Here is a 23,030-nt window from a genome sequence, read left to right on the forward strand (position 1 = left end):
ACGCGCACAGATTTGGATACACGTTTGCAAATAATTTTGCTACAATATTACTTCAAGAGATCTACCTCATGACAATTTTAGTTCTATATATTTGATTTTGATACTTTTTCACTTAGACCAGGGGTAAGGAACCTTTTTGGCTGAAAGAGCCATGAAAGCCAAATATTTAAAAATGTATTTCCGTGAGAGCCATATAATATTTTTTAACACTGAATACAACTAAATGCGTGCATTTTTAAGTAAGACCAACATTTTTAGAGTATAATAGGTCTCTTATTCTTTTAAATAACATTGTTGAGCGTGGCTACCGCTGCTGCTCGCTGCTCCCCTCACCTCCCAGGGGATGGAACAAGGGGATGGGTCAAATGCAGAGGACAATTTCACCACACATAGTGTGTGTGTGACTATCAGTGGTACTTTAACTTTAACTTTAACATAATTCTGAAGCTAACCAATAATAAATAAAATACTTCTTAACATTAATGCGACTTCTTGAACAGGTGCGGTAGAAAACGGATGGATGGATAACAAAGCATGAAAACATTTTCTCTTTTCAACGTTATTTTTAACACTGTGATTACCGGCGGAACTATTCATTACTTATCGTGTTAAGCATTGTCAGCTAAGATTTATCTGAGAGCCAGATGCAGTCATCGAAAGAGCCACATTTGGCTCAAAAGCCATAGGTTCCCTACCCCTGACTTAGACTGTCAAAAAAATATGTAGATATTGTGTTAAAAAAAAATGAATTTTACTGTAAAATTTACTGCGGTTTTTTTTTCTTTTATTTATTTATTTTTACAACATAATACTGTAAATCCCGTGATCCCGAAAGTGACCGGCGGTAAAAGATGGATGAATAGCAATACTGTAAATCACGTTGTTTTTTTTACAGTAAACTTCTGGCGACTGACCTGCCAGTTTTAAAACTGCAAAACCTCCAGATTTTCTTAGTGCAGGTACAAAATATATATAATATTTAAATGCATCGGTAATGGTGTAACAATATCATGAGGCCGCCTGCAACAATATTATATGAATTTAAACGTATGAGGATTCACCTCATAATATTGTTACACATGTGCCTATACATGGGAGTATGATGTTTTTATACGCACAGGGTCAAAATAAATCTGTAGATTTTATAGTAAAAAAAAAACTGGCACCTGAATTTTACTGTCAAAATTACAGTGGTTTTTACAGCATATTATTGTAAATGGAAAAACATTTTTACTGTTTTGTAGGGTAAAATTTGGCAAGTTTTTAAACTGCAAAAGCTAACTTTTTTTTTTTTTTTTTTTTTACAGTATACTTAAAATATATAATTATCAAATGCAGAGGCAATTGTGAATCACTATCATAAAGCAAATCCTTAAAAGGTCACTTGCAACAGTAATTAATATATATACAATATGATACATTTTCTATACATATGATTTTATTTGTATTTTTTCGTACAATGTCAAAAAAAATCTGTAGATTTTGCAGTAACAAGACTGGCAGCTTCGTTGCCAGAATTCTATCGTAAAAACAGTGATTAACAGTAATAGGCTGTAAAAACCACTGTAAATTGTACGGTAAAATTCTGCCGACTGAGCTGCCAGTCTTCCTACCGCAAAATCTCCAGATTTTTTTTTCGGGAAAGTGAACGTAAAAATATATGTATAAAAAACAGTGATTTACAGTAATATGCTGGAGAAAAAAAACATCAGAAAAAAAAAACACTTTACATTTTACATAAAAAATTATGTCAACTGAACTGCCAGGCTTTTTACAGCATATTTTTTTGGACACAGTACAGAAAAATATTTTACAGCTGTAATAAAACTGTAAATTTTAGGGTAAAATTCTGGCAACTGAGCTGCCAAGCTTTTTTCCTCAAAATCCACAGATTTTATTGACAGTGAGTACATAAAATAAATAAATAACAGTGATTTAGAGTAATAGGCTGTAAAAAAACACTATACATTTTACGGTGAAATTCCGACGACTGAGCTGCCAGTCTTTTTACTGCAAAATCTCCACATACATTTTTTGGACATCCATCCATCCATCCATCCATCCATCTTCTTCCGTTTATCTGAGGTCGGGTCGTGGGGCCATCAGCCTAAGCAGGGAAGCCCAGACTTCCCTCTCCCCAGCTACTTTGTCCTCCCGGGGGATCCCGAGGCGTTTTTCAGGCCAGCCGGGAGACATAGTCTTCCCAACGTGTCCTCGGTCTTCCCCGTGGCCTCCTACCGGTCAGACGTGCCCAAAACACCTCCCTAGGGAGGCGTTCGGGTGGCATCCTGACCAGATGCCCAAACCACCTCATCCTCTCGATGTGGAGGAGCAGCGGCTTTACTTTGAGCTCCTCTCGGATGACAGAGCTTCTCACCCTATCTCTAAGCGGCGGAAGCTCATTTCAGCCGCTTGTACCCGGGATCTTGTCCTTTCGGTCATAACCCAAAGCTCATGACCATAGGTCAGGATGGGAACGTAGATTGACCGGTAAATTGAGAGCTTTGCCTTCCGGCTCAGCTCCTTCTTCACCACAACGGATCGATATAGCGTCCGCATTACTGAAGACGCCGCACCAATCCGCCTGTCGATCTCACGATCCACTCTTCCCTCACTCGTGAACAAGACTCCGAGGTAATTGAACTCCTCCACTTTGGGCAAGATCTCCTCCCCAACCCGGAGATGGCAATCCACCCTTTTCCGGGGGAGAACCATGGACTCGGACTTAGAGGTGCTGATTCCCATCCCAGTCGCTTCACACTCGGCTGCAAACCGATCCAGTGACAGCTGAAGATCTTGGCCAGATGAAGCCATCAGGACCACATCATCTGCAAAAAGTCCTAGAGACCTAAGACCTAAGAGACCTAATCCTGCAGCCACCAAACCAGATACTCTCAACGCCCTGACTGCGCCTAGAAATTCTGTCTATAAAAGTTATGAACAGAATCGGTGACAAAGGGCAGCCTTGGCGGAGTCCAACCCAATGCGGACCAAGCTCTGACACTGATCATACAGGGAGCGGACCGCCACAATCAGACAATCCGATACCCCATACTCTCTGAGCACTCCCCACAGGACTTCTCAGGGTACACGGTCGAATGCCTTCTCCAAGTCCACAAAGCACATGTAGACTGGTTGGGCAAACTCCCATGCACCCTCAAGGACCCTGCCGAGAGTATAGAGCTGGTCCACAGTTCCACGACCAGGACGAAAAGCACACTGTTCTTCCTGAATCCGAGGTTCGACTATCCGGCGTAGCCTCCTCTCCAGTACACCTGTATAGATCTTACCGGGAAGGCTGAGGAGTGTGATCTCACAATAGTTGGAACACACCCTCCGGTTCCTCTTCTTAAAGAGAGGAACCACCACCCGGTCTGCAAATCCAGAGGTACGGCCCCCGATGTCCACACGATGTTGCAGAGTCTTTTCAACCAAGACAGCCCACAGCATCCAGAGCCTTAAGGAACTCCCGTCGGATCTCATCTACCCCACCGAGGAGCTTGCCACCAAGGAGCTTTTTAACTACCTCGGCAACCTCAGCCCCAGAAATAGGAGAGCACACCAGAGATTCCCCAGGAACTTCTTCCTCATAGGAAGACGTGTTGGTAGGATTGAGGAGGTCTTCGAAGTATTCCCTCCACCAATCCACAACATCCGCAGTCGAGGTCAGCAGAACACCATCCCCACCATCCACGGTGTTGACAGTGCACTACTTCCCCTTCCTGAGGCGGTAGATGGTAGTCCAGAATCGCTTCGAAGCCGTCTGGAAGTTGTTTTCCATGGCTTCCACAAACTCCTCCTATGTCCGAGTTTTTGCCTTCGTGACCGCTGAAGCCGCACACCGCTTTGCCTATCGGTACCTGTCTGCTGCCTCCGGAGTCCTATGAGCCAAAAGAACCCGATAGAACTCTTTCCCTCACCGCCGGTGTCCACCAACGGGTTCTAGGATTACCGCCAGGACAGGCACCAACCACCTTGCGGCCACAGCTCCAATCGGCCGCCTCGACAATAGAGGTACGGGACATTGTCCACTCGGACTCAATGTCCAGCGCCTCCCTCGTGACATGTTCAAAGTTCTTCCGAAGGCGGGAATTGAAACTCTCTGACAGGAGACTCTGCTAGACGTTCCCAACAGACGCTCACTATGCGTTTGGGCCTGCCAGGTCTGTCCGGCATCCTCCCCCACCATCGCAGCCAACTCACCACCAGGTGGTGATCGGTAGAAAGTTCCGCCCCTCTCTTCACCCGAGTGTCCAAAACATGAGACCGCAAATTCGATGACACAACTACAAAGTCGATCATGGAACTGCGGCCTAGGGTGTCCTGGTGCCAAGTGCACATATGGACACCCTTATGTTTGAACATCGTGTTCGCTATGGACAATCTGTGACGAGCACAAAAGATTTACAGTAATATGATTTACAGATTTACTGATTTACAGTAATATGCTATAAAAAGCAATGTAAATTTTACAAGAAAATTTTGGCGAGTGGGCTGACAAGCTTTTTACTGCAAAATCTGCACATTTTTTTGGACAGTGTACATACAAAAACATCCCAAAAACAGTGATTTACAGTAATATGCTGTAAAAAGCGCTGTAAGTTTTACGAGAAAATTCTGGCGACTTCTGCCAGTCATTTTACGGAAAAATCTCCAGATTTGTTTGGACAGTGTTCATAGAAAAATATCCCAAAAACAGTGATTTACAATAAGTAATATGCTGTGAAAAGCATTGTACATTTTACGAGAAAATTCTGGCGACAGAGCTGCCAGTCTTTTTAGCGCATAATTGTTTGGACAGAGTACAGAAAAATATTTATAAAAAAAAAAAAAGATTTACAGCTGTAAAACCACTGTAAATTGTACGGTAAAATTCTGGCAACTGAGCTGCCAAGATTTCCAATCTCAAAAGCTACAGATTTTATTGACAGTGTACATAAAATAAATAAATAATGGTGATTTACAGTAATATGCTGTAAAAAAAAATAAAAATAACAATTTTACGGTAAAATTCTGGCGACGGAGCTGCCAGTCTTTTTATCGCAAAATCTACAGATTTTTTTGGACAGTGTTCAAAGAAAAATATCCCAAAAACAGTGATTTACAGTAATATGCTGTAAAAAGCACTGTACATTTTACGAGAACATTCTGTCGACTGAGCTGCCAGTTTTTTTACGGCAAAATCTCCAGATTTTTTTGGACAGTGTACAAAGAAAAATATCCCAAAAACTGTGATTTACAGTCATATGCTGTAAAAAGCATTGTACATTTTACGAGAAAATTCTGGCGAGTGGACTGCCAAGCTTTTTACCGCAAAATCTGCACATTTTTTTGGGACAGTGTACATAGTAAAATATCCCAAAAACAGTGATTTACAGAAATATGCTGTAAAAAGCACTGTACATTAGGGCGGTATAGCTCGGTTGGTAGAGTGGCTGTGCCAGCAACTTGAGGGTTCCAGGTTCGCAATCCTAGTCACTGCCGTTGTGTCCTTGGGCAAGACACTTTACCCACCTGCTCCCAGTGCCACCCACACTGGTTTAAATGTAACTTAGATATTGGGTTTCACTATGTACTTTGAGTCACTAGAGAAAAAGCGCTATATAAATAGAATTCACTTCACATTTTACGAGAAAATTCTGGCGACGGAGCTGCCGGTCTTTTTACAGCATAATTGTTTGGACAGAGTACAGAAAAATATTTATTAAAAAAAAAAAAGGATTTACAGCTGCAAAGCTAAAACCACTGTACCTTTTTACGGTAAAATTCTGGCAACTGGGCTGCCATGCTTTCTAATCTCAAAATATACAGACTTTATTGACAGTGTACATAAAATAAATAATGGTGATTTACAGTAATACCGTATTTTTCGGAGTATAAGTCGCACCAGAGTATAAGTCGCACCTGCCCAAAATGCATAATAAAAAAGGAAAAAATATAATAAATAAATATAATTCACTTCACTTCACATTTTACGAGAAAATTCTGGCGACTGAGCTGCCAGTCTTTTTACTGCAAAATCTACAGATTTTTTTGGACAGTGTTCATAGAAAAATATCCAAAAACAGTGATTCTTGCCCTGATGTGGGATCTGAGCCGAGGATGTCATTGTGGCTTGTGCAACCCTTTGAGACACTCGTGATTTAGGGCTATATAAGTCAACTTTGATTGATTGATTGATTGATTTACAGCAATATGCTGTAAAAAGCACTGTACATTTTACGAGAAAAATCTGGCGACTTTCTGTCTTTTCACTGCAAAATCTGCAAATTTTTTTGTCTGACAGTGTACGTAAAAACAATTATAACAAGTTAACAATATCATGAGGTGAATCCTTACACAATTGTTATATTCATGTTCACGGTTGCAAGCGGTTTTAGGAACTGTGGTCAATGAAAATGAGTGAAAAGTGTGGCGTTCTCCCCGACTGTAGGCGTGAAAAGGAAAAGTCCAACACCAAGACTGAGTGTATAAGAGACAACAGCAAAGTTGGGGAGCAAACAGCGAGTGACAGAAGGGGGAGAGGAAGACGGATGTGGCGAAGAAGAGGCCGGGTGTTGTGGGTTATGAGAATATATATGCGGCGGCCAGCGTTGTGAGACAAGGCAGGTTGCTGTCACTTTAAAAACGACTGCAATAAAAGTGACCGTCGCAAGATGAATCTGGTGATTTTGGCCTGCTAATCAGTCATCTGTGCAGAGGAGCACACATAGCCCACATTCAGCATCTGCCCGACACCCCCTTGATTGATGTCTGCCCCCTTTTTATATATTTATACCCATAAAATCCACACACATTCTGATTAAAGTGGGGCGAAGTGAGCCCACGAAAAGCAGCGGCGTTCCTCCACCTCAGTTTGGGGAAGTATGCGACTGACCAATGTGAGGGCAACAATCAGTGACGACAGGAAGTGTGCGACTTCAAACCTCCTTTTAGCCTCGTGACACGCGAGGAGAAAAAAAATAATGACCCCGCAGCCGAATCTCATATCGCCTTGTCTCGCCTTCTCACACACACACACACACACACACACACACACACACACACACACACACACACACACACACACACACACATACAGATTGCCTGCAATAATAATAACCCCACAGACAACAGCCTCCCTCCCATCCCCTCACGACCTCCTCCTCCTCCTCCTCCTCCCACGTACAATCAAACAAAGCCTCTTTCTTACCTTGCGCATGACCAATCCTTCCATCTCCCCCCCCCCCAACAACAACCACCTCCACCTTTTTTACTCCCCCTTTTTTTTGCAAGTCTTATGCATGCTCTTCCACACTTAACGCCTCACACTCGCGTCCCCCAGCCCGACAGCGAGGCACTCTACCCGCACACAGCCCAAATAAATGCATGCTTGGTCCCTTCCCCATCTATCCCATGCCTCTCTCTCTCTCTCTCTCGCCCCCCCCCCCCCCCCCCCTCTTCCCTGGCTGGTGTTGGTGAAATATCAGGGCAAACGGATTCCATCTTTTTTTTTTTTTTTTTTTTTCCCACTTTCCTCTGGCTCAGAGGGGTTGTTCAGTGCTATTTGGCCCTGGGGTGCATTTCAGCGCCTCTGATGTGAGAGAGGGACAGAGAGAGAGAGAGAGAGGAAAGCTACTGTAACCGCGTCGGGCGTTCGAAAAACTGTTGAAGGAGCTTGAACCAGCAACCTGTGAGCCGGCTCTTTTTTTTAAAGGCCTCTCTTTGTGTACGCGTCTCCGTGACAGGTGTGCGGCCATCTTGGGAAAGGCACACAAAAAGGCTTTTACTCTGCAGTAAGAGGTCACATGGGTCATGTTTTTGTGTTATTGTTACATTATTTAGTAGTTTCTTTCCAACGTGCGTGTTACAAAGTTACATCAACATTCAATCATCCATGTCTCAATAGTTACCGTTAGTTTGTGCATTTGCATTTAATCAAATTCCAATAAAACAAACCACAATTTTCCCTGATTTGTTTATTTCGAACCTGGAAATAATATTACATAACAATTCAGCGCATATTTGGAGTGTAACATGTCTCCTGAAAGGAGTAGGAAGAAGTTTATCTTATTCAATTGTCCACTTCCCGATAATCATTTCTCGTTTCAATTGTTCAGGAAGAGAACAAACGTACTAGTAATTGCTGGGGGTAGGAGTAAATAAGATTTGCTTCTTCCTACTCCCTTTCAAACATGTTAAACTAGGAACTGTAGAAAATGTTCAACTGTAACCATGTTCAAAATAAACTACTTCTACTACTAATTACTTAAGAGTTTGTGCATTTAAATCGTGCAATTTTCAATTAAGGAAATAAAGACGTTTAAAATAACAATAAATAAATAAGATTTGCTTCTTCCTACTCCCTTTCAAACATGTTGAACTGGGAACTGTAAACAATGTGGATGTCACGTTGTGATAATGTTTGAAATAAACTACTTCTACTACTAATTATTTAAGAGTGTGTGCGTTTAAATTATACATTGTTCTATTAAGGGAAAAAAATATACATAAAAAAAACAATAAATAAATAAGATTTGCTTCTTCCTACTCCCTTTCAAACATGTTGAACTAGGAACTGTAGACAATGTTCAACTGTAACCATGTTCAAAATAAACTACTTCTACTACTAATTACTTAAGAGTTTGTGCATTTAAATCATGCCATTTTCAATTAAGGAAATAAAGACGTTTAATATAACAATAAATAAATAAGATTTGCTTCTTTCGTCATGTCCGTTGTGTCCTGAGCAAGACACTTCACCCTTGCTCCTGATGGGTGCTGGTTAGCGCCTTGCATGGCAGCTCCCTCCATCAGTGTGTGAATGTGTGTGTGAATGGGTAAATGTGGAAGTAGTGTCAAAGCGCTTTGAGTACCTTGAAGGTAGAAAAGCGCTATACAAGTACAACCCATTTATCATTATCATTTATTTTTCCTACTCCCTTTCAAACATGTTGAACTGGGAACTGTAAACAATGTGGATGTCCCGTTGTGATAATGTTTGAAATAACCTACTTCTACGACTAATTATTAGGAAGTTTGTGCGTTTAAATTATACATTGTTCTATTAAGGAAAAAAAATATATAGAAAATAACAATAAATAAATAAGATTTGCTTCTTCCTACTCCTTTTCAAACATGTTCAACTAGGAACTGCAGACAATGTTCAACTGTAACCATGTTCAAAATAAACTACTTCAACTACTAATCACTTAAGAGTTTGTGCATTTAAATCATGCAATTTTCAATTAAGGAAATAAAGACGTTTAAAATAACAATAAATAAATAAGATTTGCTTTTTTCTACTCCCTTTCAAACATGTTAAACTGGGCACTGTAAACAATGTGGATGTCACGTTATGATAATGTTTGAAATAAACTACTTCTACTACTAATTATTTAAGAGTGTGTGCGTTTAAATTATACATTGTTCTATTAAGGGAAAAAAATATACATAAAAAAACAATAAATAAATAAGATTTGCTTCTTCCTACTCCCTTTCAAACATGTTGAACTAGGAACTGTAGACAATGTTCAACTGTAACCATGTTCAAAATAAACTACTTCTACTACTAATTACTTAAGAGTTTGTGCATTTAAATCATGCCATTTTCAATTAAGGAAATAAAGACGTTTAATATAACAATAAATAGATTTGCTTCTTCCTACTCCCTTTCAAACATGTTGAACTGGGAACTGTAAACAATGTGGATGTCACGTTGTGACAATGTTTGAAAGAAACTACTTCTACTACTAATTATTTAAGAGTGTGTGCGTTTAAATTATACATTGTTCTATTAAGGGGGGAAAAAATATATAAAATAACAATAAATAAATAAGATTTGCTTCTTCCTACTCCCTTTCAAACATGTTGAACTAGGAACTGTAGACAATGTTCAACTGTAACCATGTTCAAAATAAACTACTTCTACTACTAATTACTTAAGAGTTTGTGCATTTAAATCATGCAATTTTCAATTAAGGAAATAAAGACGTTTAAAATAACAATAAATAAATAAGATTTGCTTCTTCCTACTCCCTTTCAAACATGTTGAACTGGGAACTGTAAACAATGTGGATGTCACGTAGTAACCATGTTCAAAATAAACTAATTCTACATCTAATTACTTAAATTATACAATTTTCTATTAAGGAAATACAGACTTTTAAAATAACAATTAAAAAATAAGATTTGCTTCTTTCTACTCCCTTTCAAACATGTTGAACTGGGAACTGTAAACAATGTACGTTGTAACCATGTTCAAAATAAACTACTACTACTACTAATTACTTAGTTTGTTCAGTTAAATTATACAATTTTCTAGTAAGGACATTTAAAACGTTTTAATTAATATTAAATAAATGAGAATTGCTTCTTTCTACTCCCTTTCGGACATGTTCAACTGGGAACTGTAAACAATGTAAATGTAACTTTGTAACCATGTTCAAAATAAACTACTACTACTAATTAATGAGGGATTATGCATTTAAATTATACAATTTTCTAATAAGGAAATTAAAAAAGTGTAAAATAATAACAATAAATAAATAAAATTCCATATAAAAAAAACAACAGTTTTTCTTAATATGTTGTTTATTTCCAAAAATTGAAACAAGATTAAATACAGCACATATTTACAGTGTAAACAGGAGTAGGAAGAAGAAGAGCTCCATGTCTCAATTACAGTATCACTGAGAGTTTGTTCATTTAAATTATGCTGTTTTTTAATATAGGAAATAAAGAAGTGTAAAATATTAACAAAAATAAATTACAATTTTAAAAAAATCATAATTTTCCCCAATTTGTTAATTTTAAAATGGAAAAAAGATTACACAATGATACAGCACATAATTACAAATGTCCAAAAAGGAACAGGAAGAAGCAGAGTTCTCAATTTCCCAGCTTGGACCAATACTTTTGTTCACTTCCTGCATTCAATCTGCAAAATAAATAAATGTGTGCTGTCAAATGATTACTTTTTTACCTCAGATTGATCACACTTTTGAGTTTAGATGAATCATGAATAATCCCAGGTTATTATGACTCACTTGCTTAATTGGAATTAACACCAATGCAGTTCAGTTGTCAGAATGTCACACAGGAACATTGTGTCAATGTTCTTGATACCTGTAACTTCCATGCACTACATTTATCTGCTCAGAACTTGCTCAAAACTACAACTTGCTGACAACACTTTCAATCTGGGTGTATTTTTCAGAGTGGCAGTCTCTCATCTTTGCACTGACGTATGCATTGACCTGATCACTGACTGCATAATAACCCGCGTTGTTAAGGTGAAAATAAAATGTGTGATTAATCTGTGTGTATACATGATAAATGCCATCATTTTTGTGATTAATCACATGATTTAACTCATTATTTTTGACACCCCTAAATATGTATTGTACGTAAATAAAAGCTATCAAGGAGTTTGTCAATGTAAACAAATGCACATATTATTAGATTGCAGATGCTTGTATTTACAATTCAGTGTTTTTGTCAACAAACATTTTGCACTTTACATCGTAAAAAAAAAAGTGTCATTCTTATTCCAAGCCGGACTGATTATGAATCAAATGCATTTTACGGCACCTTTTTTTCCCCCCTCTTTCTCCTCCTTTTCTTCCATCCCTTTGTGAACCACGGTGAGAATCGAGGTCAGGACGGCACAAAATGCACAGCAACATCTCGGAGAAAAGACACATAGCTTTCAGAACAAATCACCGGTGAGCTGCCCTAGTGTGCAATGATTGTGACATTTTGTTTGGGAGAAATAGCATTTAATTGAAGGGAGGAGCGATACGCATGGCAGTTATGCAACCAGGGGAAAAAATGTCCGCATTTCAACCCAAATTGAAAACATAACAGGAGGTTTGCGTTTGCATGTGTGTCCTTTGAGGACTTGCTTCCGGCGTTCGTTGCTTGAAGCCTGCGTTTTGATGCATTTCTCCTAACATTTAATGCATTTTTTTTAAATAATTATCTATTATTTATCATAATATATATATTTGGCCTAATTAAAGGTGATAATGAGGAATTGTGTTGATGTCCAAACAGGTCCTCTGGACCACTTGTGCTCACAATTGACTGCTTGAACCCAGGTCACTAATGATGGCCACTCTCGAGGCAGGTGAAGTGTCTTTTTGCAACATTGCACACCTCCCTCTACTACAATTTCCCTTTAGGGATCAATAAAGTTTGTCCAAGTCTGCTATTGCTTATGCATTCTCACTTTTTTTCTTCTCAACTACATAAGCACCAACATAATCACGTGACCGCTGACCAAAGTTAAGCATAATATTTCATAAAATGACACTCAGTAGAGTACGGGCCTCCGTTAATTATATTCCATCTCTATTTTTTTTGTATCACTTGTTCACTAAGAAATTTAAAAAAAGTATGCATCCTACTAAGAACCGGTGTCCTCTGTAGTGGACATTTGTTTTTGATCTAATTCTTTTATCAGTTACTAATTATGGTGGGAAACGTATAACTCTGTTATGCAAAACACAAACTTCCTGTTATGTTTTTGATCATTTTGGGGGGTTTTTTACGCAAAAACAAGTATCTTTATAATAACAATTTGGTCTTTCTTTTGTCAAGTTACACATTTGGGTTAAGGGGAGGTAGCTCTGTCATGCAAAACACCAATGTCCACTGGAGTGGACGTTTGTTTTTGGTGTATTTTTCTTGTCAGTTACACATTTTGGGGGAAAGTGTCCTTGTTATATTAATAATAGTAATAATAATATTGGATTTGATACCCCGAAAGGGACAAGCAGTAGAAAATGAATGGATCGATTGATCTATATAGGGTATTTCTAGACACCCAAAGAGAAAGCAAAAACATCAATGTCCACTACAGTAGACATTTATTTTCGGTCTATTTCTGTTGTCAGAGTTACACGTTTTGTGGGAAAGTATCCTTGTTATAATATTAATAATGGATTTGATTACGTAGCGCCTTTCTATATACACACCCAAAGTGTTTATGCAAAAACAAGTATCCTTATAATAACAATAGGTTCAATTTTATATAGCCCCTTTCTAGACACCCAAAGCGTTTAATGCAAAACACTAATCTCCACTAGAGTGGACATTTGTTTTTGGTCTTTCTTTTGTCAAGTTACAAGTTATTTGGGTTGAGGGGAGTAGCTCTGTCATGCAAAACCCCAATGTCCACTGAAGTGGACATTTGTTTTTGGTGTATTTTTCTTGTCAGTTACACATTTTGGGGGTACGTGTTCTCGTTATATTAATAGTAGTAATAATAATATTGGATTTGATTGTATATAGTGCCTTTCTAGGCAAAAACATCATTGTCCACTGCAGTAGACATTTATTTTAGGTCTATTTCTGTTGTCAGAGTTACGCATTTTCAGGGAAAGCATCCTTGTTATAATATTAATAATGGATTTGATTACGTAGCGCCTTTCTATATACACACCCAAAGTGTTGATGCAAAATCTACCAATGTCCAGTGCAGTGGACATTTATTTTTGGTCTATTTTTTTTGGGCAGAGTTACAAATCTTGGGGAATAATGTATCTTGTTTTGCAACACACCAATGTCCCCTGCAGTTGACATTTGTTTTTGTCTTTTCTTTTCTTTTTTCAGAGTTACAATGTTGGGGGGTGTAAAAGGATCCTTTTAATTAATAGTTGTAATGATAATTAATTATATTTTAAAAAGCATATGTGTCTATTAGACACAATTGATGTCGTTATAACGTTTTTGTTTTTATTTTGTTTTTATGTTTATGCCCTTTATGTCAAAACCCTTATTGATATGGCAAACACACAAACTCTGCAATATTTTCCCCCAAAACATTTCAAAGTGGAATATTTAATGTGAAGTAATTGGAACCTTAAATAGGTCAATAATTCATAACAATAAAAAAGAAAAAGAATAAGTGTTGAAAATAACCCGAATATATATTTAAATTTTTTTACTTTTAACGCTTAAGTCTGTAGATCTGTTGATTATAAGATTGTATAATTTTTTCTTTTTTTTTCTTTGTTTGTTGGATGCCCTTTTTGTGAAAGAAACTTTGTTTCGCACAAAATATGCAATATTTTCCCAAAAAAAATATTTCAAAGTGAAATTGTTCCAGTGAAGTAATTGGAGCCTTCAATAGGTCAATAACAGTCCGCATGGCAGATTTGTGTTATTAGTGTCAACATTGCAACTTTTTCTTGTTACATTTCACCTGTTTACTCTTTTATTACACTTGTTTATGTTTTACATTTTTATTGTAGTATTTTCAGAATGTGGGCTTCACGGTGGCAGAGGGGTTAGTGCATCTGCCTCACAATACGAAGGTCCTGAGTAGTCTTGGGTTCAATCCCAGGCTCGGGATCTTTCTGTGTGGAGTTTGCATGTTCTCCCCGTGACTGCGTGGGTTCCCTCCGGGTACTCCGGCTTCCTCCCACTTCCAAAGACATGCACCTGGGGATAAGTTGATTGGCAACACTAAATTGGCCCTAGTGTGTGGATGTGAGTGTGAATGTTGTCTGTCTATCTGTGTTGGCCCTGCGATGAGGTGGCGACTTGTCCAGGGTGTACCCCGCCTTCCGCCCGATTGTAGCTGAGATAGGCTCCAGCGCCCCCCGCGACCCCAAAGGGAATAAGCGGTAGAAAATGGATGGATGGATGGATTTTCAGAATGTGCCGGGGGTTGGTAACAAATTAGCTGGGGGCCACAAATGGCCCTCGGGCCGCACTTTGGACATGCCTGCATTAGAGGAAAAAGTATCCTTGTTATGCAAAACACAAATGTCCACTGCAGAGGAAGCTGGTCCCAATACATTTCCACAAAGTATTTTATTATGTAATCTTGCATTAACAAACAATTGCGTTTGTAATCTCCTACTATAACGACTAAAAAACAAATATAGTTGGATACTTTTGCGAAATGGTTGGCATTCAGAATCAGAAACAGGCAGGACAGGAAATAGCAAAAAAAGTTTAAAAAAAAATAAATCACAATGGTCAGAAGGATAGATAGAAATACCATTTAAATACTTTTTTAAATTTTTTTTATTTATGCACGCAGTGTATACAATTAAGTAGGATCAATTCTAATGTATACAGAGTTGCTATGCTGCAATGGTATTAAATCATCCTCACAAATATTTGTCAATCATTATTGGTTGTTATAAAAACAATGGTGCCCTACCATCAACCCCGGTAATGTTTTTTCAATGGAAATCTAAGAGAATAAATACCTGATATAAAATCAAATGTGCTTATTTTTGACTAAAACACAATTTGTTTTACCAGGCGTGTACATGCTGAAATCTAAGGCGTGTGACAAAGGAACAAATAAGCACCTCGCATGTTCGCCATTTTTGTATTTATTTTTTGCCTGTATTGCAGTCACATGACCCCGTGCGGGTTCCTCGATGTTTACGTTCCTGCAAAATAACCCCCTCTCAATGCCGCGTGGAGCATTTCCTATTGAGTTGAATGGCCGACATGTTCTACAAAGCACCACCACAGCTACGAACCGCATGTCAATCTGTTGACATCAAATGGACTTCTTGGTCCTGCAGGCCGGCCTATTTGCGGCGGCGGGGCGGCCCGCTGGGGTGTTCTGGGGGAGAGCGAGCTCTAAGGCGAGAAAGCGGTCGGCGGCGGTGGGGCGCATGGATGAATGGACGATGGGGTGGGGGGGAAAGTGGAGGGGTGACGGTCCCCCGGAGAGAGGCGGGGATCTAAAAGGACCTCTCGGACCACCAAATTGACATGTTCAAGCTTGTGGCTTGTCATGAAGCGAGCACTCTAATAAGCTATGTGACAACACATAGTGCAGGTCTTACTTTCTTCCCCGAGGCCCCGCCCCCCTTTTTTGTATACTATTGTTTTATGGCTGTAACGACGCGTTCTGTGTTGTTATAACAGACAGGTGCTATTGTTCCCACCTACACTGCCGCATTACGGCTCTATAAGTGCATGTGCCGGAGTGATAATCAATAGGATTCGCTGTGCATGTTGGGGTGGGGGCATAACGTCGGGGCCCTTTGGGGGCAGGGGTGGTGTCATTTTTTTTTTTTTTTAAATAACCCCCCTTTCGCCTCCTCCTCCTCCAGTCCATATAAGAGGGGGGACACTCACTGCATGGACGCGTGTCTATTAAAGAGGGATCAACAATGAAAAAAGATGGCAGGAGCAAAGGGGGCCAAGTGCGGGACCGGTTTTGGCGTGCATGTCCTCGCTCGCCGACCTGACTTCTGCATTGATTTGCTCCTATCAAATGAACAGAGTGAACTCGGGTGGGGGATTTTTCGCCCCCTTCCACCCATCTCCTATAATCTTGACCCCTCCTTCTTCTGCAGAGCCTTAACAGCTGTGGTCCCATGTAAATTTTACATGACTGACACCTCCAAAGCCCACTGTAAAAAAATAAAAATAAAAAATAATTGTAAAATCACTATGGTTTATAATTGCATTACCTTCACAGTAATATTTACAATAAATTACTGTGAAATATCTTCACAGCAGTTAATTTAGCCAATTAGAGCATGTTTATCAGGGCCCTCAAAAAGGACGAGTTAACTCATGTGATTAATCACAAAAAAAATTGCATTAATCATGTATGAACGCAAATTAATCACAGTGTGCGTGCTTCTTTACCAAAAGGCGGCGCGGGTTCTTACACGATGAATTATCAGGTCAGAAAGAGTGAGGGGACGCCGACCGTTGTGCTCTCTGGAAAATTTCACCTCAAAACACACCCAGACTGGACTAGACATAAAAGTTCTTGTAATGATTCACAAAATGTTCCTGGATGATATTCTGACAATAAAATTGCATTTTTGTTCAAATATCGGGCTCTTTTTTAAGTTAATTTAAATTATGCTCTTGAGTAATAATAATCAGTGATTAATCATGATTAATCGAAATTCAAAAGTGTGAATAATCTATCCCTTTTTTTTTTTTTTTTTTTTAATTTAACAGCACACTTTTTCCTTAAAGTTAATTACTGTCTCGGTTTGATATCACACCACCACCTGTGCAACAAATCAGTTTGGATGTACTGTTGTGATGACTATAAGGGTATCGTCATTTTCACTGTTTTTTTTTTAACTACACTAAAATACGTTTAATGCTGCACTGTAAAAAAAATTTAAAAAAATTAAAATAAGTTAATTTACAGCAAATTCACAGTAACATTTACAGTAATTTACTGTGAAATATCTTTGCAGCAATTTGTTGTGATAATACAGAGGATGATTGCAGTGTTTTACTGTGACATGTAAGGGTACTGGTTTTTTTGTTGTTTTTTACAGTCGTTTGTTGTAATGTTACACTACATTTTGAAAAAAGTAAATGCCACACTGTAAAAAAAAAAAGTGTAATCACATTGCTGTGAAATATAAGGGTATCATAATTTTTACAGCCGTTTGTTGTAATGTTACAGCACACTTTGATTACAGTAAAAATAGTATTAAAATACTATTAAAAAATGTGAATATACAGCAAATAGCTGTAAATGTTGATTACAGTAAAATAGGATTAAACACTACTAAAAAAAGGGTATTTACAGCAAATTGCTAGCTAAAATCGCATTAGTTTGACAGTAACGTTTACAGTAATTTACCCTGAAATATATAATCAGCAATTTGTTGTGATATCACAGAGGACTATGATTACAGTGTTTTAGTGCTATATAACAGTTAATTTCTGTGAAATATAAGGGTATCGTCATTTTTACAGCCATTTGTTTTTGGGGTACAGCATTTTATTGTGGAAAAAAACACCTTTGTGAAATCCTGTTGGTTTTTTTTTTTGGTTTTTTTTTTTAACAGTGTGTGAAATCCTGGTAAATGTGTCTCCATATCATGTTGCGTATATAAACGCACTTAACTACATGCATGTTGCTTTTATGACGCTGACTTGTGATCTCTGCAATGGAAACAATGAGGGTTGTTTTGTTGTTGTTATTTGTTTTTGCTGCAGCGACGATTCTCCCCTTGACCCCCCCAAATGCGATGTGGTTGGGGGCTTTAATTGTTGTCATGGTGCATCTGGAAGCACTTACAAAAAAAAAAAAAAAAAAAAAAAAAAAAGAGGTAAGGGGGTTACTGGCGCGGGAATCGCTCCACTTTGCTGTGATGTTATTGATGAATCAGGAGCAGGAATTGGATCTAAAAAAGAAAGGTGCGCATTGTTTTCAATGCAAGATCTCCCTTTTTTTTCTTCTTTTTTTTTTTACTCTTTTCGTTTCTATACCCCCCACACCCCTCCCAAGCCCCCCCACCCCGCCCCTTTCCGTCTCTCTCTCTCCCTCTCAAAGTGAAGCGGAAAAGTGGGCTGATACCAGTCTCATGTTGCGTATGGATTTTCGTTTATATAATCGATTGAAATGTCCCAATACATCGATTTTGGGTTCAGTGTTTTACAAACAAGCGTTTATGGGTCTCGATTTTGTGTTAGGGCTGATTCCAGCGTGACGAGCGCGTGTTTTTGTTTTTTTGTTTTTGTTTTAATATTTGAATAATAACAGCTTTAATCATTTTAAAAGTGCAGCAGGTTTAGTGTAAAAAACAACAACAACAAAAACCAAACATGCATGAAATGTTAAAACACACAAAAGCAGTTCCTTCCCAGTGCATTCCCCCTTGAATTATATGCCATGACTAGTGTGTGTGATTGCGGAATATTAAATTAAAGTGGGATAAGTCTGCGCCGAGGCGGGCTGTGCGTCCAATCCGCAACTCATTTGGCGCGTCGGAGGAGCGCATCACTGCTCCTCTGCTCTCAATGACAATGTGCCAAATGTGCGCATTTTGATCAACACTTTCCATACGCTTTTATCGGATCGCTACTGAGCAAAAAAAAGCTGCAAAACGGAATGCTTTAAACCAAAGGTATCTACTTTTTTTTTTTTTTTTTTTTTTTTTTTTTTTTAAATATCTTCCCCTTTGTGATTTTTTTGTTTTGTTTTAGCCAAGGCTGATTTTAAACGAGGTAAGATTTGAAGTCTTCTTTTTTTATGGGAAAAACAAAAAAGCATCTTTAGCCGCGTTGGAGCTAATATGGACACAAAACATAATTTTTTTCGTTTTCTTTTTAATTGCATCATTTGGTTTTGGTCAGTTTTACTCATACGATAATTTATATGGATGCAGATTTTTTTTTGCATCGTCTGTGCGTTATGGGCCTTTAAAGACTGTTTTGGGTGCGCGTGTGCGCGCGCGTCTGTGTGACTTGGTCAGTGGGTCACAGCTGTGGAGTTTTGGCGTGTTTTTTGTGTGGGACCCTGGTGAGGCGCAGGGGGTCAGCCGCGTGCTGTAAAGGTGCACCGTTACAGAGAAAAGCATTTATTATTTACTAATTATTGCAATGACTAAATAGTTACTTTAACACATTTTTTATTCAGAAAAAAACATACTTTTACTTGTATTTTTTTTTTCTAACACATTTGCAGAGCGCATGCATTTAAAATCTATAATTAAACGAGCACGGAGATTGCAGCCGAAATATGAAATATGAAGTCAAGGCGGTTTATTATAACCCGGGGAAAGAGCATCGTCTGCAGGCGGGAGAAGGAGCGAGAAGACCGGCTGATGGTGGTCGTGGTTTTAGGGGATTTAACCAAAAGATAAACAATGTCACATCCCTTAAATCCCTCCTTTCTCCCCTTTTGTGGAGCAAAATAAAAACAAGGGAAAAAAAGTCACCAAGAATGCATAGGAAATTGCAGTTATGATGCGTACTGGAGGTCCTCCGTGGGAAGTAATATAGGTCCACTCCGGTGGACATCCAGCGGCTCCACCGGACTCTCCGAGCCCGTCTGGGAGCGCAGCCTCTCCGGGTTGGCAAGGCTGCGGATCCCCCCTGCAGGACAGGGAGGCATCTGCAGAGGATGTCGGGGTGGGGGGAAATAAGTGACATTCAGCCTTGACTTTTCTTCTCTTTTCAACAAATAAAAAAAAAAGCAAGCTATTTATTTACTAAAAAAACCCAACACGGCGTCCACTTGGTGCACGGTCCATGTGCACTTTCCAGGCTGCAGAGTGCTCCACTCTTATCTTGTGGTTCACTTCACCCCCCAGCTTCGATTTTTTTTTTGTCCTCCCCACCATCAAGATGAACTCCTTTTTTACCGTTTGCACAATTTCATGCGTTATAAGCGGCGTTTAAAGATAGGACATCTTTAAATAGTGAGTATTTGGACATAAATGAAGCATACATGAATGTATATATGTGTGCGTGTGTGTGTTGTCTTTGGGCATATTTACTGTTTTCTGGGCTCTATTGTGGATGATATTGTTTTTGCAAAAGGTACATTTTTGCATGCACTTGCGATAAATATACTTTTTTTTTTTTTATTTCCTCACGAGTGAACGTCCTCATTTGCATGGCGACTGTTGATCAACTCCCTAATTACACTCCTGGTCTCTCCGCCTCCTCTTGCTTTGCTCCCTCCCCTCCCCTCTCTCTCTCTCTCTCTCTCTCTCTCTCTCTCTCTCTCTCTCTCTCTCTCTCTCTCTCTCTCTCTCTCTCTCTCTCTCTCTCTCTCTCTCTCGTCGTCTCTCGACCCATTCCCAGAGTGCATATCGGGGAAATGGACACACAAAGACATGCGCACTCAACTTAATCAGCCATTTTTTTCAACCCCCCAAAAAAAAAAAAAAAAAAAGCAGGGGGCTAAAACGATAATAATTAGCAGAATAAAGACATATCGGATTTTCATTTCCTTTTGCGAGCTCCGCGTTTGGCGAGCCTCCGTCCACCGGAGAGACGAGCCGGATCCCCCCCCCCAGTCGACGCGTCGTCTCCACCGCCACCGGAACCAAAATAAGGGACTCTAGAACGCTTTTTTTGGTGCCACCTTCTCCTTTTTTTGTGGAAGGATTATTCTACTTTCACCTGTTTTGTTTTGTTTGTTGTCTTCGTGTGCTGGATGTGACGGTTTTTGTGCAAGCGAAGAGAAAGGAGGCGGCTTTGGACGAAAGTAAGTTTAACTTTTATTGAGTAGTTGCTGTGTGTGTGCGCTCCATCCACGACTCGATCGCCGATCGATTATCTATCTGGCTGCCCGGTTCACTGACATCGGGCCAGTTTCGGATAACAGGTGCTGGGGTGCGTTTTTTGTTTGTACCAGCCAGGAGACGGATGTGGACGCGATTGTTGTCCGTGCATCCACGGAGGCGCTTATATACGCGCGGCTCCGCGGACCACGACTACCCCGGTTGAAGTTGACCCAAAGCCGGATGCATTCTCTCAACTGCACCCGCCTTTTCTGGAGGTCCGTCCATACGTACATTTCGGATGTCAACACCGTTTTTTTTTAACAATACGTACGGGGGAAAAAAAACAACTTCCACCATCCGGACTATAGCGGTGTGTTCCGGGTGAGCTGCCCGGCAGAGAGAAGCCCTCGTCCGGCTACTGATGCCACGGCGAGTCCGTGCAAGGGCACCAGCGTTACCGGGCAGACACCTATTATCTTTTATTGATATGATCAAACAAAATATTTAACATATTCTGCATTCTAATTATTTGCAATTTACTTTTTTATAATCGATTTTGTTTTTAAGGATATATATTTGTAGAGTTTATATATTTGTAGAGTTTAATATATATTTTGTAATTTTTGTACATATATACTTATTTTATATATATATATATATATATATATATATATATATATATATATATATATATATATATATATATATATATATATATATATATATACTTTTTCTGTGACGTCTCAAAGTGGGACACAGCAGTGACAGGGGGTGGGATTGGATGGGGGGCATCGATCGGCAAAACCCCAAAACGTCAGTGCCAAGGGGCCAGTCTGCCTCGAACCCGAGCATATAACCGTGTCGCGTGTGTGTATTAGTGTATACATCAGTGTATACACCTCTTTTATTTTGACTTTTTAAACATGGATTCACCTGTTTGCTGAGTGTGTGCATTTGAATACAGCATATCACACTTAATAATAATAGCTGCGGAAAATTATTATTCAAATATTATTCAAATTAAAACCGTTGCTGTTATTTTTAAGTAATTATATGCTACTAGTGTTTCTGCAAACACTGTTTTTCACTTCATGTTAAGCACAATTTTTAATTGCACATATTCTCCTGAGAAACGGCGTCCACTGCAGTGGACATTTGTGTTTTTTGGGGGTTTTTTTTGCCACGGTTAAAAATGCCCGTTACTCCAAAACACACATGTCCACTGCAGATGACTTCCCATGCTGAGGCTACCATCATGCTATGAAAATATTCAAATACCAAAAAATTATTTTAAAATATATTTGTGTGGATGCATCACGTACACACAATACATTTCCGGGAGTCTAATTGCAATGCATTTCATCAGTAAATGATGCTATTGTCTAACTCTATGGCAACACTTTATTTTCTTGCAACCCCTCCTTTTTTTCCCCCTTCTGTATTTGCAAAAGCCTCTTGTTTTTGTTTTTGCTTTTGCAGGATGTCGTAGCGCCATCAAAGGGCTGAGCGTGTTAGTTAAGCAGCTCGCTGTATTCATTTTATCCATATAGCAGTGGAGGGGAGTGATGATAGCAAAAAAAAAAGAGGGGGGGTGCACACACACACACACACACACACTGGAGAGTGTGAGAGATGGGCCGAAGACAATAGCAGTTGGCTTGAAAATGCTTCTTGATTATTAAAAGCTAATGCATTTGCAGTATTGCAGCCTTCATTAAGGGTGCACACACTGGGGTGGAGGGAAGAAGGGAGGGGGGCGTGAGATGATGGGAGAAGGGGCTATGGGGGTGTGGGGCGTGTGAGGGTGTGTGTGTGTGTGTGGGGGGGGGTGTCTGTCCTATAACTCCTGGGCCCGAGACACATGCAGCAAGAAGATTGGCTCGGGCCTCTCCTCGGGGTCGACAATGTGTCATTTCCACCCAGCTAGATTGCCCTCTGCCTATCTGATATTAATGTGCAAATCAATATTTCAGGGATTAAATTTCCCTTCTTCATTTTTTATGGTTTCTACCTCAATAAGTCTCCCGTCTAATAGAGGAGGCTGGATGATTTAGAAGCCTTTGCTGCTGC

At 39.3% G+C, this 23,030-nt stretch overlaps 1 protein-coding gene across 4 annotated transcripts in view; it reads left to right on the forward strand.

The window, feature by feature from the left end:
- zfhx4 (zinc finger homeobox 4) overlaps positions 1-23,030 on the forward strand; it is a 340,671-nt gene that overhangs the window by 139,364 nt on the left and 178,277 nt on the right. For 2 of the 4 annotated variants that reach the window (XM_061965535.2, XM_061965538.2), the window contains exon 1: positions 20,567-20,941. The exons of the other annotated variants lie outside the window; for them this stretch is intronic. The gene's annotated coding sequence lies outside the window, so the exon portion shown is untranslated. Of the gene's footprint in view, positions 1-20,566; positions 20,942-23,030 lie in introns of those variants that run through there. 4 annotated transcript variants of the gene reach the window in all.

This window comes from Nerophis lumbriciformis, linkage group LG07 (genome assembly GCF_033978685.3).
Source record: "Nerophis lumbriciformis linkage group LG07, RoL_Nlum_v2.1, whole genome shotgun sequence".
Classification (NCBI taxonomy): Eukaryota; Metazoa; Chordata; class Actinopteri; order Syngnathiformes; family Syngnathidae; genus Nerophis; species Nerophis lumbriciformis.